Source organism: Vicia villosa, unplaced genomic scaffold (genome assembly GCF_029867415.1).
Source record: "Vicia villosa cultivar HV-30 ecotype Madison, WI unplaced genomic scaffold, Vvil1.0 ctg.001863F_1_1, whole genome shotgun sequence".
Classification (NCBI taxonomy): Eukaryota; Viridiplantae; Streptophyta; class Magnoliopsida; order Fabales; family Fabaceae; genus Vicia; species Vicia villosa.
In genome coordinates, this window is record NW_026705755.1 from 376,331 (window position 1) to 391,197 (window position 14,867).

The window sequence follows — 14,867 nt, forward strand, 5'->3', positions numbered from 1 at the left end:
TAGTCATATAGAATTTCATTTTTTTTTATAAAGGATATTACATGTTTGTCCGTATATTCAAAGTTGAATAAAATATTTAAGATTTTTCAAATATTACATTAAAAGTTTAACTATTAAAAAGAGAAGAAAAATAAAATTATAGAGAATACCACATAAAAAAAAGGGGAAAAAGCAACAAAAAAATTTAGTCTACATGTCATTAGGAGACTATCAAATGCAAAAGGGGACAAATTTGAGGGGCCAAAATTGAGCAATTAAAACTTGAAGGGACACTATCAAACACTTACAATGACCAAAATCAAGCCATTGAAACATGGAGACCAAAATAAATAATTGAAAAATTTGGGAGTCAAAACTGCAGGCTAAAATTTAATGATCAAAATGACTAATCCTTGGTGTTTTCAGCATCTAAGAGCAGTTTTAACTTCTCCATCTTTATCGGTAACCAAAAACGAAGCACCCGGTTACGAGAGGACTCCTTTGCAGATTGTATTCCCCGAGCAAGAGTAACTTATTTATTCTGTTTTACGTTTTGGAATTCCTTTTATTTTTTATTTTGTTTATTTACATTTTGATCTTTTTGAGTTTTCATTGATTTGTTTGTTCTAAATATTCTCTCCAGGAAATGGCAACACTACAAGCCAAGAATAACGACCCTCTTCTTGACATGCATGTTGATGTTGCTGGATCACAAGGAGCAGTTGGGTGAGTACTTTCTTTTTATGACTAATTACATTCTTTAGTGTGATGCTTTTGCATAAAAAATTGGACATATGGATTTTCCCAAATGTTATGGGTGGTATGTGTTCCAGATGCCGTACATAATTCATTCATGTCAAAAGTTTTTATAGAAATTTCTTGGAACATGCATGTCATGGTTAAGTTAGTATTTTTGTAACTTATGTACCCCCGACGACTCGGAAAAAATGTGTGTCTGTTTTAATGTTGGTGTTCGAAAATTGACACCAACAGTGAGTATGTTTAATTTATTATTGGTGTCGACGTGTCAATGTCGGTGTCGTGTTTTCGGTGTCCGTGTTTTATAGCTTAGAAAGCAGTTGTGTTTCAAAGTTTGTTATTTGGATTTGCATGTGTATTTTGATAGCAAGTATTTTGTTGTATTATTGATTTGCCTTATAATGGTTGTGAGATAATATTTTAAGTGGCTTATTTATTAGTTAAGTAGAGTTTTACCTGTTCTGTATAACAAATAATTAGTTAACGATTGGAAGAGATCTTTCTCATGAAATGCTGTGTCATAGTTACAATTCACATGAGCTTACGTTTCACGATTTCTGTAAATGCTATTCTTTATGTCTTGAGTTTCTAAACAGTGGCCAGCATGCTATTGCGGGTGACACCAGTGGAAGATGGCTCTGCCAATTTAGTATGAAAGGTGTTTTCATCTATATCCCTATATTAATTACAGTTCATTACCCCTTTTTTAGTTGTTAACTTTGATATTGCAAACAGTGTGCAACCGAATTGCAAGAAATGCAATTCCAAGAAACAACTTACCACATCAGCCTGCAATTTGGAGTATAACAAGGTTTCCAAAACTACACAAACATTATACCGGCATCATCAGCCATCAACTTGAAATTCCTAGTGTCAAACACGATACCGACCCACAAATTTTATTGGCTGAAGATGATATTCCTAGCATTAAACCGGAAACAGACTCTCCATTTTCATTAGCTGATATTGATATTCCTAGCATGGAAACAACTCAAGTAGAGAAAGGAACTTCGATTAGCAAAGATTTTGTTTATCAAGAAACATTTTTTAAGACACACACGGTTTCATATGCCTATCAGATGTCAGTTTTGCCACATAACCTGCAGGGCCTCAAAATTGAGAGATGTAAATTATTAGATGTTCTTCCAAATGATTTCATAGATAGATTCCCCATACTAAAAGTATTGCATTTGATTGATTGCTCTTCTCCCATGTCATTCCCTTATCCTGCTTCCTTGACAAAACTTTACATTTGTAACTGTAGAAATTTTGAATTGCTTCCATCGTTAGATTCAAGAGAGAACTTTTCCTTCTCGAACTTTTGGACATTAGTAGTAGTTGTGATTCCCTCACTACCTTCACCTTAAACTTGTTCCCCAAGCTAAAAACTCTTACTATAAGTGATTGTCCAAATTTTGGATCTTTTAATATTACAGGGGTGTTTAGAGGTGATCTAGCACTTAAGTCTTTAGAAGTAAGAGATTGCCCAAGGTTTAAGTCTTTTTCTGATGAAGTATTCCATACAGTTGAGTCCTTAACCCTTTCCAATTGTTCGAATCTTTTCGAATTGCCTAATTTTGCTACATCTTTCACCTCTCTCACTTCATTATACTTACTCAGATGTCCTAATATTGAGTCTTTCCCAAATGGGGGTTTTCCTTCAAGCTTAAGTAGACTTTCTATTGTCTATTGTGACAAGCTGACATCACAAAAGGATTGGAGATTAGAAAATTTAGAGTCCCTCGATTTTTTAAATATTAAAGGTGAATGCATAGGCTTAGAGTCATTTCCCAGTGAAAATCTCCTTCCGAAAAACATTACTTTTCTAAGCATCGGTTCACTAAAGAGCCTCAGAAAGCTAGATTCCAAGGGGTTTCAACAACTGAATGCTCTTCTTATACTTACAATTAGTTGTTGCGACAGATTGCGATACTTGCCTGAACAGGGGCTTCCCTCCTCCCTAAATCGTCTCCATTTGCATAAATGCCCAATGTTGACGTCGAAGCTTAAACCCAAGCTTGAATCCAAGACGGGAAAGTATTGGCGCATGGTAGCTCACATCCCAAACATAGAAATTGATGACTGAATATTCTCTTGAGCTGGGCAGTTGGTAAGAATAGACACAATATTTGTATTATTTTTCTATTGGATTTCCACATTGAACAGAGAATTCATTTTCTCTTTCAGAATGCTGTAAACTAATATTTGCATCACATTTTACTTGTAGTTATTATATTTGTGCATTTACAAAGCAATGAAGAAAACGATTAGCTAAACTTGCAGTTAATATATGTGACTGGATTTAATATTTCTGCAGATTTCATTCCAAGATTTGTTAGTGTATTGTGTATAATGTTGTGTTCATTAGGATTAAAGACGGCCATATTATTGAAAGCCATAAGTTCCTCTTGTTACAGAAATTCATCAAGTGGCTACCTGTGTAAGATGGTTGTTACATGTCATTAGTTAACAACTCTAGTATTCTTTGGTTACATACATTGTTTTTCTTCTAAGAAAACGGTCTCCCTTGGTGTCTTCTCAGAGTAAGAACCATTCTTTTTGACCCGGCAAGGAGACCTATGGTCTCCATTCCGCCTTATCTTTGCTCTCTGCCGGTGTGAAGTTGCTAGCATAATATGTCGGTGTAATAACTAAGCTCAAATGCATTGCCATTTTTATGCATTTCATCTTCTGTTTATCAAGTTTAGAATTAAATTTATTCCATAGTCATTCATTTAAGTTTCAGTTTAATCTATTTTGACTTGCATCTTTATAATAAGCATAGAACTTGGCAATGCTACAGATTCCAGTCTGAGACTTTTTGCTAGTGTGCCATGTGCCGAGTATTATGTGCTCATTATGATTGAAAGCCATAGAATTATCATGCTACAGTAGTTCTTATTGTGGCTAGTTTTTACAAGTTAATAAATTCTAACCGCCTTTGTTAATAAACAGTAGCCCTGGTGTTGCTGCAAAGGAAGAAGTACATGTGTAGTTTAGTAAAGAGAAAGATGGGATGCTTTTTGTATGAATGGAAATTGATCTTGAAATGCTCTACTTGTCAATTCCTGCAAATATTTGAAAGGTAAAGCTTGTGCGTTTTCTTCATTTCATTTGCCTCAGTTTAGTTTCTGTTAATAGAGAGGTATTAGTTTATGGTTTGTTTTCACTTGTTTTTTTTATATAGTATGATTTGTAAATTTATTTTTGTTATTTACTTTTATTCATGTTATTCATATTATTCAAATAATGCAACACTAATTTTTGTATACACGTGCGGACGCACGAGTATGTTACTAGTTTTATATATTACCTAAAGTATACTTCCGGTATTATGGCAACTATATATAGACCAAAACAGTAACCAGTATGATCACCTTTTGATCGTACCATTTCTTCATATTTTCCGGTTTGCAGTTGAACAAAATCGGAAGTACATTTTCGGTTTTCTGTCTGTGTATATTTTCCAGCAGAATTGATGATTATGTTGTCTATTACATTAGGTATGGTGCATCCCGATGACACTCTCAAACCTAATGTGTCTCAAGTTGTTTCACCTCTCGTATCTCCTATTGTAACTAAGGTGGTAGATATTCGTGAGCATTTTGAAAATGGAAATGAGTTTGAATTACGTGACGACATGTTGCATTGGATTCGAACAGAGGCAACAAAACTAAGATTTGGTGTTGTGATTGGAAGGTCTGATAATGGTGCGTCTAGAAGAAATGCATTTGTGACTTTGACATGCGAAAGAAGTGGAAAATATATATGTTGTTTCCAAAAATTGAAACGCGACGACACCAGTTCAAGAAAATGTGAATACCCGTTTAAGTTTTATGGTTATCATTTGGCAAATAACAAATGGAGATTTAATGTGATATGTGGTTTACACAACCATGATCTAAGTCAAAAGTTGGTCGGTCATCCAATTGCACGTCAGCTTCTTCTGAATGAGAAGATATGTGTTTTTGACATGACTTTGAGCTTAGTACCGCCCAAGAACATTCTTGCAACCTTGAAGCCCAAAAGACCCGGGAATACATCAAATATCAATCAAGTTTACAATAGACACTATCATTCCAAATTAGCGCTTAGGGGGGGTCGAACCGAAATCCAACACCTCATGAAACTTCTTAATGAAAACGATTATGTTTGTAGGTACTGACGAGGTGACGATGGAGTTACGGTAAGAGATATTTATTGGACTCATCCCGACTCCATTAAATTTCTCAATACGTTTCTCACCATGCTCATAATTGATTCAACGTATAAGATAAATAAGTACAGACTTCTGTTGTTGGAAATTTTTGGTGTTACGTCGACTGAGAAGATGTATTCTACTGGTTTTGCATTTCTAGAGTGCGAAAAATAGGACAACATTTCACGGGCTTTGGAGGTTTGTAGGTCAATATTGAAGGATCAAGATGATATGTCGAAAGTCATTGTTACTGATCGGTAAAATAGCAAGTGTACTATTTTTCCTCTGTAGTAATAAAGGGGAAACTCCCCGAATGTCGATCTCAAGGACTGCGTGATACTATAGATTTGTGTTTTAATTCAATTAAACAAAAGCCTAAGGGGTTTTGGTTTGGAAAATTATGAATTAAATTGCAAATAAAAGTAGAAGATTGTTTTGGCCAAATATGAGTAACGTGTCAAGGTAGGTGTGTGAATTAACATGTAACAACTCTGAATCCTTATTTTAATAACAACTTATAAATCATCAACTATCGGTTCTCAAGAATGTTTACTCCTAATTCCTTAGCGGACAAACCTTTAATCGTTCATCCCAAGTCCTAATTCCTTAGTGAATTATGATGAAATTAAATAATTGAGTTATCAAGAATGTTCCGATTACTATAGGGTATCCTTATTCCTAGGCAATATCACTATAGTATAATTGTAGAAAAACACTAACAATAGCGGTCCAACCTATTTGCTAGTCATACATCAATCCTGTTGGTCCGACGAGGAAAGCATCAGAAACATTGTACAATTAAATTGAATATGAAAGACAAATAGATTATTGAAATTGGGAAATCAAACTCATTACAGATGTTAATTAAGGACACCCCCTAACATTGGGGGGTTTAGCTACTCATAGTATTCAAAGAAAACAAAATATAAAATAGAGACATTACAAGAATTGAGATGAAAGTTGATCTTCAATCGATTCCGTTCATGAAAACATTCTTCTCTCCCAAACCCTTATTTTCTCCAATTATCAATAGTGTATTTTTCTCTCTGCCAAAAAGTTCCTTCATTCTTCTTCAAAATTCAATTAAATAGCCCACATTCACTTAGGTCGGTTGGAAGTACCCAAAACGCCCCACACCTTAATCCATGGATAAAATATGAAAAAAAATCATGAAATCAGCATAACATGCTGACACGGTCCGTTCCAGCCAAGACGGGCACCCGTGTCAGACTTCTGTCATCTTAAAAGTTGACTTTTTGTTCCAGGCCTCCTGACACAACCCGTGTCAAGTAACACGGCTCGTGTCAGCCCTTGACTACATAATTTGGCTTTTAGATCTTCATCAAAGTTGTAACCCTTTTCGTTAGAGAAATTTTGCCGCCAGAACCACGTCATTCCGAGTTACGAAGCTCTAGTTATGATCAAAATACTACACATTTGTCACGATGAGAAACATGCTGAAAATTTCCAGATCTCACACTTACTGACACGGGCCGTGTCAGCCCCTGACTTTCATCTCTTTTGCATTTTCTTGGCCACGCTTCATCCTGACATGGCTAGTGTCAGGTGACACAGGTGGTCGTGTCAGGCCTCCTATAGCATAATTTTTCACTACCTTGAAAACTCAACTTTTTGTACTTTTTCGCATTGATTTGTCTCGATTTATTCCTTCGAGCCTGCAAATAGTACAATACACAACCAAAGCATAAAATGTAAAAGAATAAAGTAAAACACTTGACAATATAAAGAAATGATAACTAAAATCAACGGTAAATAAATGTGTAAAAACCACCGATCAAACTCCCCCAAACTTAAACCGTTGCTTGACCTCAAGCAACAATTACAAGAGCATAATCAAATTCACAGCATACCGGTACTCATATGTGAGACTTCTATTTGCATTACAAGAGGTAGTTCGTTCAATATTCACACGACGCGAAGAGTTTCGCAAGAAAACTATAAACCTGAGCTTCCTTTCGGATACCTCTTCAACTATGCTTTGTACTTAAGTCTTTTCTTCCAATTTTCCTCCTTTTTCATTCAAACAATCAAATTAAGGCAATGGAATTTATGATGATCATCATATGCATGAGACTAATCAAGGCTTTTTGATTTTTTTAGGCGCCAAATAAGTAACAATTAAAGATAACGATGAATTTTTCAAAACTTTTCAGTTTATGTATTGTCCTTATTTGGACGACGTTTGGGGATCAACCTCTTTTGGTGATGGCTAACCGATTTGTAAAGTGGCCATTTTTCTCAAACTATGTTATAGTTATTAAACTTGTGAATTTAGATGATAATATGATATTGGAAGAACGAAATTATATCTAATAATGGAGTTGGGGCAGAATTGAAACAATGTTAAAATGAAGAAAGAAATTGATGAAAAAGAGTAGAAATGGGGCGCCACACTCTTTCTATGATTTAGAAAGGATGATAAGCCTTAAGTGAAGATCACCACAAGAAACTTGGTTTCTTGATAAGATCAAAAACTTGGTCCAATCCAGAACCAAATGAGCAAAGCTCTCAAAATCACACAAAGTGTTTAACAAAATTCAACTTCCTCTTTCATTCATATTTAGCTCCCTATTTATAGGTAAAAGGTAGCTTACAATAATAACTCAGGAATTTCTACAACTTCAGCCTACTAACTAGTCAATAATGGTTTGGAAAAGAAAGGTCACACACTTAAAGGTAGTGGAGAAAGTAGATATTAATTGCCTTGCGGAATAATAGCAATTTATAGCCACTTTTATTAATGCATCCCACCTTTCTCTTTCTCCTTCCATCAAAGCTTGATCTTTTGATTTCTTGAGCCCATTATTCACTTAGAAACATAAAAGTCACGAAATTTCTAAGCTTTAAGAGCTTTAGAATATTTAAAAATACATTAAAAATTAAAAACAAGTGTTTTGGGCTAAAATTTGACAAGATGGACCCTAACACATTTTATTTGGAGCACTTTTTTTATATGTTTCCTTCCACATGCTTAGTGAACTCGTGATCTCATTATTCTCTGGTATCAGAGCACAAAATTCAACTTTCTCTTTCATTCATATTTAGCTCCCTATTTATAGTTAAAAGGTAGCTTACAATAATAACTCAGGAATTTCTACAACTTCAGCCCACTAACTAGTCAATAATGGTTTGGAAAAGAAATGTCACACACTTAAAGGTAGTGGAGAAAGTGGATATTAATTGCCTTGATGAATAATAGCAATTTATAGCCACTTTTATTAATGCATCCCACATTTCTCTTTCTCCTTCCAGCAAAGCTTGACCTTTTGATTTCTTGAGCCCATTACTCACTTAGAAACATAAAAGTCACGAAATTTCTAATCTTTAAGAGCTTTAGAATATTTAAAAACACATTAAAAATTAAAAACAAGTGTTTTGGGCCAAAATTTGACAAGCTGGGCCCTAACACATTTTATTTGGAGCACTTTTTTATATGTTTCCTTCCACATGCTTAGTGAACTCATGATCTCATCATTTGGGCTGAATAATCGGGTGAGGGCTATCCATCTTAGCGGGCCGACTGCCTTTTACCGTCTTTTCATCATTTGGTGCCAAACTTATTTATTTCTCAACCACTCATACATGCATGTGAATCTGGATTATGCCAGAATGTCAAAATAAACTACTCAAGGAGTACTTCTCAGGATACAAGCACTATGGTACAAATCTACACGTTGGACTTGTATCTCTTTTTAGGAAACTGTAGCGGGGAAAATCTGATATCGAAGCCATGGGATTGACTCGAATCAATATTCCGTTTTGAAATCGCCACCGCGCTTTATTTTTTCAAAGGAAAAGGGAAAAGAACGAAAAACCCAAAGTTTTGTTTTTTTAAAACAAGAAAGAGAACTCAGGTTCGGGTGTTGATTATATGAGGGGAAGGTTTAAAGCACCCCTCATATCCGTGGTACTCCACGGGAACCTTTTTGAAAATCTGTGTCGTGTGTGCTAAAAAAGGGTTTGTTTTATTTTTAAAATAAGCTCGGCAAAGCGTTAAGCTTTGGGCCTACATACCTCCTCGGTGCAATGGAGAAGTCAGAGCTAATGTAGTTCCGCTTAAAAGGGGAAACATTTTAAAACGAATAAACACTTTGTTGTCATTAGAGAGAAATACTCAGCCATTGATCTTGAGCATGAGAACAAACAAGTTCTTTGCATCGCAAATGAAAGAAGGGCGCCAACTCGGATAAAATCAACGAGTATGCCACTAGCTCTCTCACGCGGAAAAGATCTCGTTATTATCAATCAATTTCAAAATCGTGGGGTATAACCACTCGTTTTGACAATTAACGGTGTCTAAACTTTTGAAGAAAAGCCACTAAGGGCGAAAGATATTTTTAAGAAAAAAAGTTTTGAAAAGGGTTTGCAAACATAAGAATGTTTTTGGAAAAAGAGAGAAGATTTTGAAAATTTAAGAATGGGAGGAGATGAAGAGGCTATCCTATTGCGTAAAATAAAAGCTAAGGAAAGAAACGGTCTGACCGAAATAAGAAGCCAACACTTGACATTAAGAGTCGATGTAGTTTTCCCATCCTTTGGATTTATCAATACCAACACATTAACACTTGGGGATCCAGATGAACTTATTGTCTTAGCACCACTTTGCATTAAGCACATTAAGATTCTGACGAAAATCGGGCAGAGTAACGGCTGTTTTCGGGTAAAATCCTTATATCAATGCCTTGGAATTAACCATCAAGGGCTTTCAAGGAAATACCTGCACACATAAACATACAACAGAACAAAGCCAGACAGACAGAACAATCACAGGGTAGTAATAGAATGAGTCCAGAGGTACTAGGTCCATAAGTCCGAATCTCCAAAATGCTAGGGATAGTAACCGATAGTCCAAAGAGAGCCTTATGTATTTTTTAGATTTTCGATTGTTTATTAGTGTTTTAGCCAAAAAAGGTAAAGTATGGTCCAAGTGGACAAAAAGAAAATGGCGGAAACATAAACATATGTCCAAATGGACAAAAGGAAAAAACGGCGGAAAGTAAATATGATGAAATGATAAAATAAAGCGATAAAGCTAGAAATATAAAGAGCGGTATAGTAAAGGTGCAGAAATTAAAGTCAATTGTTAGATGTTAAAGATAACCATCTTGAAACTTGTCAAGTATGTTATCAAAGTTAGTAACGAAGATCGATGGTGAGTGAAGGATGTACTCGGATTTAAATTCAATGGGGTTTATCAGAAGCTTGATAAAATCATAGCGACTACACGATAAAAACCTCCACAAGTCTTAAATCAACCGCATACAATTCTCTTCCATATTTGATCTTTTTTATTCGGGACACGAAATATTGCGCTATGTTAAGCAGATCGCCAAGTGATTTATGTAGAAATCACCTTACAACGAGGCCGGTCAAAACTTTATGTGCTAATGCATGCGAGAAGAACGATATGTAGATCGTTTTCCGAAAGCAATACCGCACGAAAAGAAAAAATGGTGAGTGATCTAGTCTTCACCAAGAATCCATAAGAATTCTCAAGGCATTAAGACTTTCATCGACCAAAATAAAAAGAAGTAAAAGATGGAACCACATTAAAGGCTCCTTTCATCCATAATTTCAATCACTTAATATTGCGGATTTGGATTCTCATCCTATCGACGCCCTAAGTCCATTGAAATTAGAGAGAAATTAGGCCTCTAACTTGTGATTCAAAGAAAATATTAAAAGAATGGAGTAGAAGATGAGTTAGAACCAAAAACAAGTCAAAAACTACAAAAATCAACATTCTGCCCAGTGTAAATCGATTTGCACAGAGTGTAAATCGATTTGCATAACTCTGTTTTCAAAATCTGCGCAGTTTTCAGTTGTGTAAATCGATTTGCACCAGATGTAAATCGATTTGCACAACACGGTTTTCAAAAAAACAGCAAATAAAGAGAAGAAAACTTGTTTAAACATAAAACCAAACACCTTGTGATCTTGGATCAATTTGTGCACGAAAATGTATCAAGTAAGCAAGCAAATCTCATCAATATAGCACCAAAGGTGCATCAAGCATAAACAACAATGGATCACATCTTGAATTATGGAATGGATCTAGAATTTTACCAAATCTTTCACAAACTTTGAATCTTCTTCGAGAACACACAACCACAAGCCTTGATCTCTCACAATTGATGAAGAAACTAGTGTTTATGTTGAGGTTTAGCTCCAAATTAGTGAGGTTCAAGATGTGACTCACTAATTTGTGTGGAAGAGAAAGAGCTTTGAGTGATGGGTTTGGAAGAGGTGAGGATAGAATTTGCAATAAGTTTCTTGGCTATCAAAGCTTGAAAAATGAAGAGGGGAGTGCCTCAATTTATAGCAATTAGGCTTGGGAAATTTTGTGGCTTGGAGTTAGGATTGGAAAATAGAATTAGGCTTGGGAAAAGGATTTGGAGCCAAAAATGAGATCCAATGGTCTTGATGCAATCACATGAGGGTTTATGATTAAATGATGTAGGAAATCAAATGTAAGAACCAAGTCATGCTTCCCATGCTTGCAAATGATGTCAACACTTCAAAAAGCTGAAATTTGCCTTCATTTTTCCAAATTCGTGCTGGTGCAATCGATTTTGCACATTATGCAAATCTATTTACATGGCTGAAAAAGGCAAAATCTGGGGCAAAAACAGTTATGCAAATCGATTGCTGTCTTATGCCAATCGATTTGCACTGATGGCAGAAGCAAATCTGGTGCAGAAACAGTTGTGTAAATCGATTTACACCTTATGCAAATCGATTTGCACAGTGAAAATGTTGAAAAATGCTCCTTTGATGGGTATTTTGACTTGGTACCTACAAAACACAAACATACAAGAGCACAAGGCAATATTTTTTGGTATTTTGGTTAGTAAAGGAATATATACAAACTAAAACATGGGTGCTCGATGATTCCTTTGCAGATGAATTGAGCACAGCATTGCAAGTAGAGATCTAGGTTAAAACTTCTTGATTGATGATTGGTATGCAAATGACGTGTGATCTTAGGGTCAAAAATGTGGGTATGACAGATGCCCCTATTTAAGTTTCTTCGATTTGGAGATACGATGATTGGAAATCTTCGTTTTGACAAAAATCGAAGAGACTTAAATATATAAAACACAATTTTTGATCCTAAGATGCAATGCAATGTTAATGAATACATGTGTGTCATACCCCAATTTTTGACCTAAGATACCACCTCATATCATTTGCATATGCATCATTTGCATCTCTAACAAATTGCATAGCTTGTGTTTGTTACTTGTGCTCAGCAGGGTTTAATCAAGAAATCACTCATCAGTACAAGCAATAATCAACTAGGGTTTTGTTCTCCCTTCATCTCAAATGAATCATCTTCATCAACAATCAACATTTGGTCCTCATAGATTCATTTCAGCAAGCTCAAAGACTCTGAATCGACTGAATTAGGGTTTTGACTGAAGATAGCATACTCTTGACTTTTGCTCAGGATTTGACCTAATGACTTAGGACATGACCTCAAGACCCCAAGTACATCATTTTGACCTAATCCATTGACTCAAGACATCTCCTACACAAAGATTGATCAGACAAATCCTCAGATCAGGGTTTTGAACTATCAGGGACTAAAATCAGGGATCACATTTGGGAAACCCTAAAAATCCCCAGGAAGTCAATCAAAGGTTTCAATCATCCTTAAATAATCCCTATGACAACATCCAATGGAAATTACATCTCAATTCAAGATCCACAGTCATCAATTTCATCAGGTCGACAATTAGGGTTTTTGACCTAATTCACTGAACAACTGACTTTTTAATCAGGACATGGTGCCACAACTCAAACCATGGCTCAATATCCTCTAATTCCTCAATGAGATCCATTCATACCATTCATTTGGTGAGGATAGCCTGTTTCATTTGAAATCTCCAGAAACGCGATTCGTCTGAAAAAGTCAACCTTTGACTTTTGGTCAACATCTTCAAAAATCAATTTTTTCTATCATTTCAATATTTCAAATATTCATTATGACCATAAGAAATTCAAATTGGGTGGGAAAAGTCAACAAATTCAAAAGTTCAAAATTTCTAAACACTTAGAAATTTTTCTAAGTGTTGGAAATTCTTCATTTTTCCGATTTTCAAACCCAATTTCAACTTAGTTTCAATTTGAATCTTGAAAAACTTTTCAAATGAATATTGTAGCTTGTAATCCCACCTTTCCAAAACATCCAAGAGCACAAAATTTCATCAAGATTTGATAGGGTTTTGAAGGCTCCAAACATGGCTGCAAAACAGTTTTTGTGACTTGCATTATAGGTCACTTTTATCAAGTTATAGGTCATTTTATGATAATTTGTTATACATGAGTCTCAAACCTGATCCAAATGCAATCATTTGTGCTATATATCAGAAATATCTTGGCCAAGGATAAGATAGAATCAAAAGAAATTAACCATGGTTAACTCTTTGTAACAACTTGCACATAGAACTTTCTCTTCCTAAACTACCCCTAAGGTTAAAATTCAATTACCTTGTCTTTGTGAAATCTGCCATCCATCTCAGAATTTTGCCTATAAATAGAGAGCATTCCTCTCCTCATTGCTGACACCAAAAGCCATAATCTCCTAGCTTTTCTCTCTTCTTCCTCCAAGTTCCAATTTTCTTGAGTTTTGAAGAGTTTCAAAAAGAAGAAGTAGCAGACTTCTTCTGCTGACTTTAGAGCAAGTGAGAGGCTTCCAAAGCTCTCCTTGCACATCAAGCAAGAGGTAAAGAACCTCTATTTGAAGTCCAAACACCTCTACCCAGTTCAAAACCAGAATCCACATTTTTCACTCAAAAAACTGCAACTTCTGCCTTATCATCGAGCAGGCCAAATTAGCCAAAACCTTCAACTAAAAATCATTCCAACACTTCACAAATACCCCATACAAGTGATCAGAATCAACTCCGCCCAGCAAAAGTTCCATCTTCATTGTTTTCACTTCTGAGTTGCATAGACGGCCAGACGGACTTGGGTAGAAAGTTCAAAACGCTTTCAGGGTCGAGTAAGCATTCATACACACTCCATAGGTGCCGATAAAGCTCTGCCAATCCTCATTTGAAGCCTATTGCACCTCCAGCTTCACACCCGACATCCATTAAAGAAGGTATGAAACTCAACTTTTCATTTTGTGTTCCAGTCAATTTGATTCCAATTTTTTGCTTCTATCACACTCAGATAACATCACTGAAACTATACACATCATTAATCATTCATAATTCATGCTAAAATTCAATCCACGATTCGAAATTTCTCTGTTTTGTCGCGTCTGGTTTTCAGAATATTAGGGTGCCTTAGAGTCAAAATTTCTTAAAACAAATCACATCACCATAATCCTGGGATCACTGTGAGCAATTTTGATTCTTACATTTTTAAATTTCATCAAGAAACGAGGAAGATAGGATTGATCAAAGTTTGGGAAAATTTGAAATTCATGTCCCACATCGTTTAGTTAGAAGAAGAAGAAAGAGTATATATATCATTCTTCACACTACCACTATCGGATGTATAGCCACCCCAGTGGTAGTGCCAGCACGCTTAGTCTCTTGTCCTCTTGCCTTACCATGCTCCAAAGTCTGGGGTTCGAATCCCCCTCGCCCCAGACTTTTGGTTTTATTTTTTTTAAACCATTTCAAACACTTGTTTTCAAATATATTTCAAGCTTTGCATCATGTTAACACCACAGGCGCGTGGCCTAGTGGTAAAGCTTTTGGTTTGTGACCCTAAGGGCGTGGGTTCAAGCCTTGGCTGGCCCATCCCTTATTTTTTATCACTTATTTTCTTTGGTTTTTTATACAACTTCATTTAATCATTTAACACATCAAAGTAACTCATTTTTTATTCATTTTTTGCACACTTCTTATTTAATATACCTATTTTGACAATATTAAAAAAAAATCACAAAAAA

General features: G+C 35.5%; 1 long non-coding RNA gene across 4 annotated transcripts; it reads left to right on the forward strand.

The window, feature by feature from the left end:
- The first annotated feature begins 303 nt into the window (after positions 1-303).
- On the forward strand, positions 304-10,596 carry LOC131636944 (uncharacterized). Of its 4 annotated transcripts, none has more exons than XR_009294224.1 (5): positions 304-506; positions 623-705; positions 1,335-2,848; positions 3,694-3,823; positions 4,242-10,596. It is a non-coding gene; the product is annotated as an uncharacterized LOC131636944 (long non-coding RNA). The 4 variants fall into 4 exon arrangements; XR_009294225.1 differs by having other exon boundaries at positions 1,335-1,396; positions 1,474-2,848; positions 3,694-10,596; XR_009294223.1 differs by having other exon boundaries at positions 3,694-10,596.
- The last annotated feature ends 4,271 nt before the right edge of the window (positions 10,597-14,867 follow it).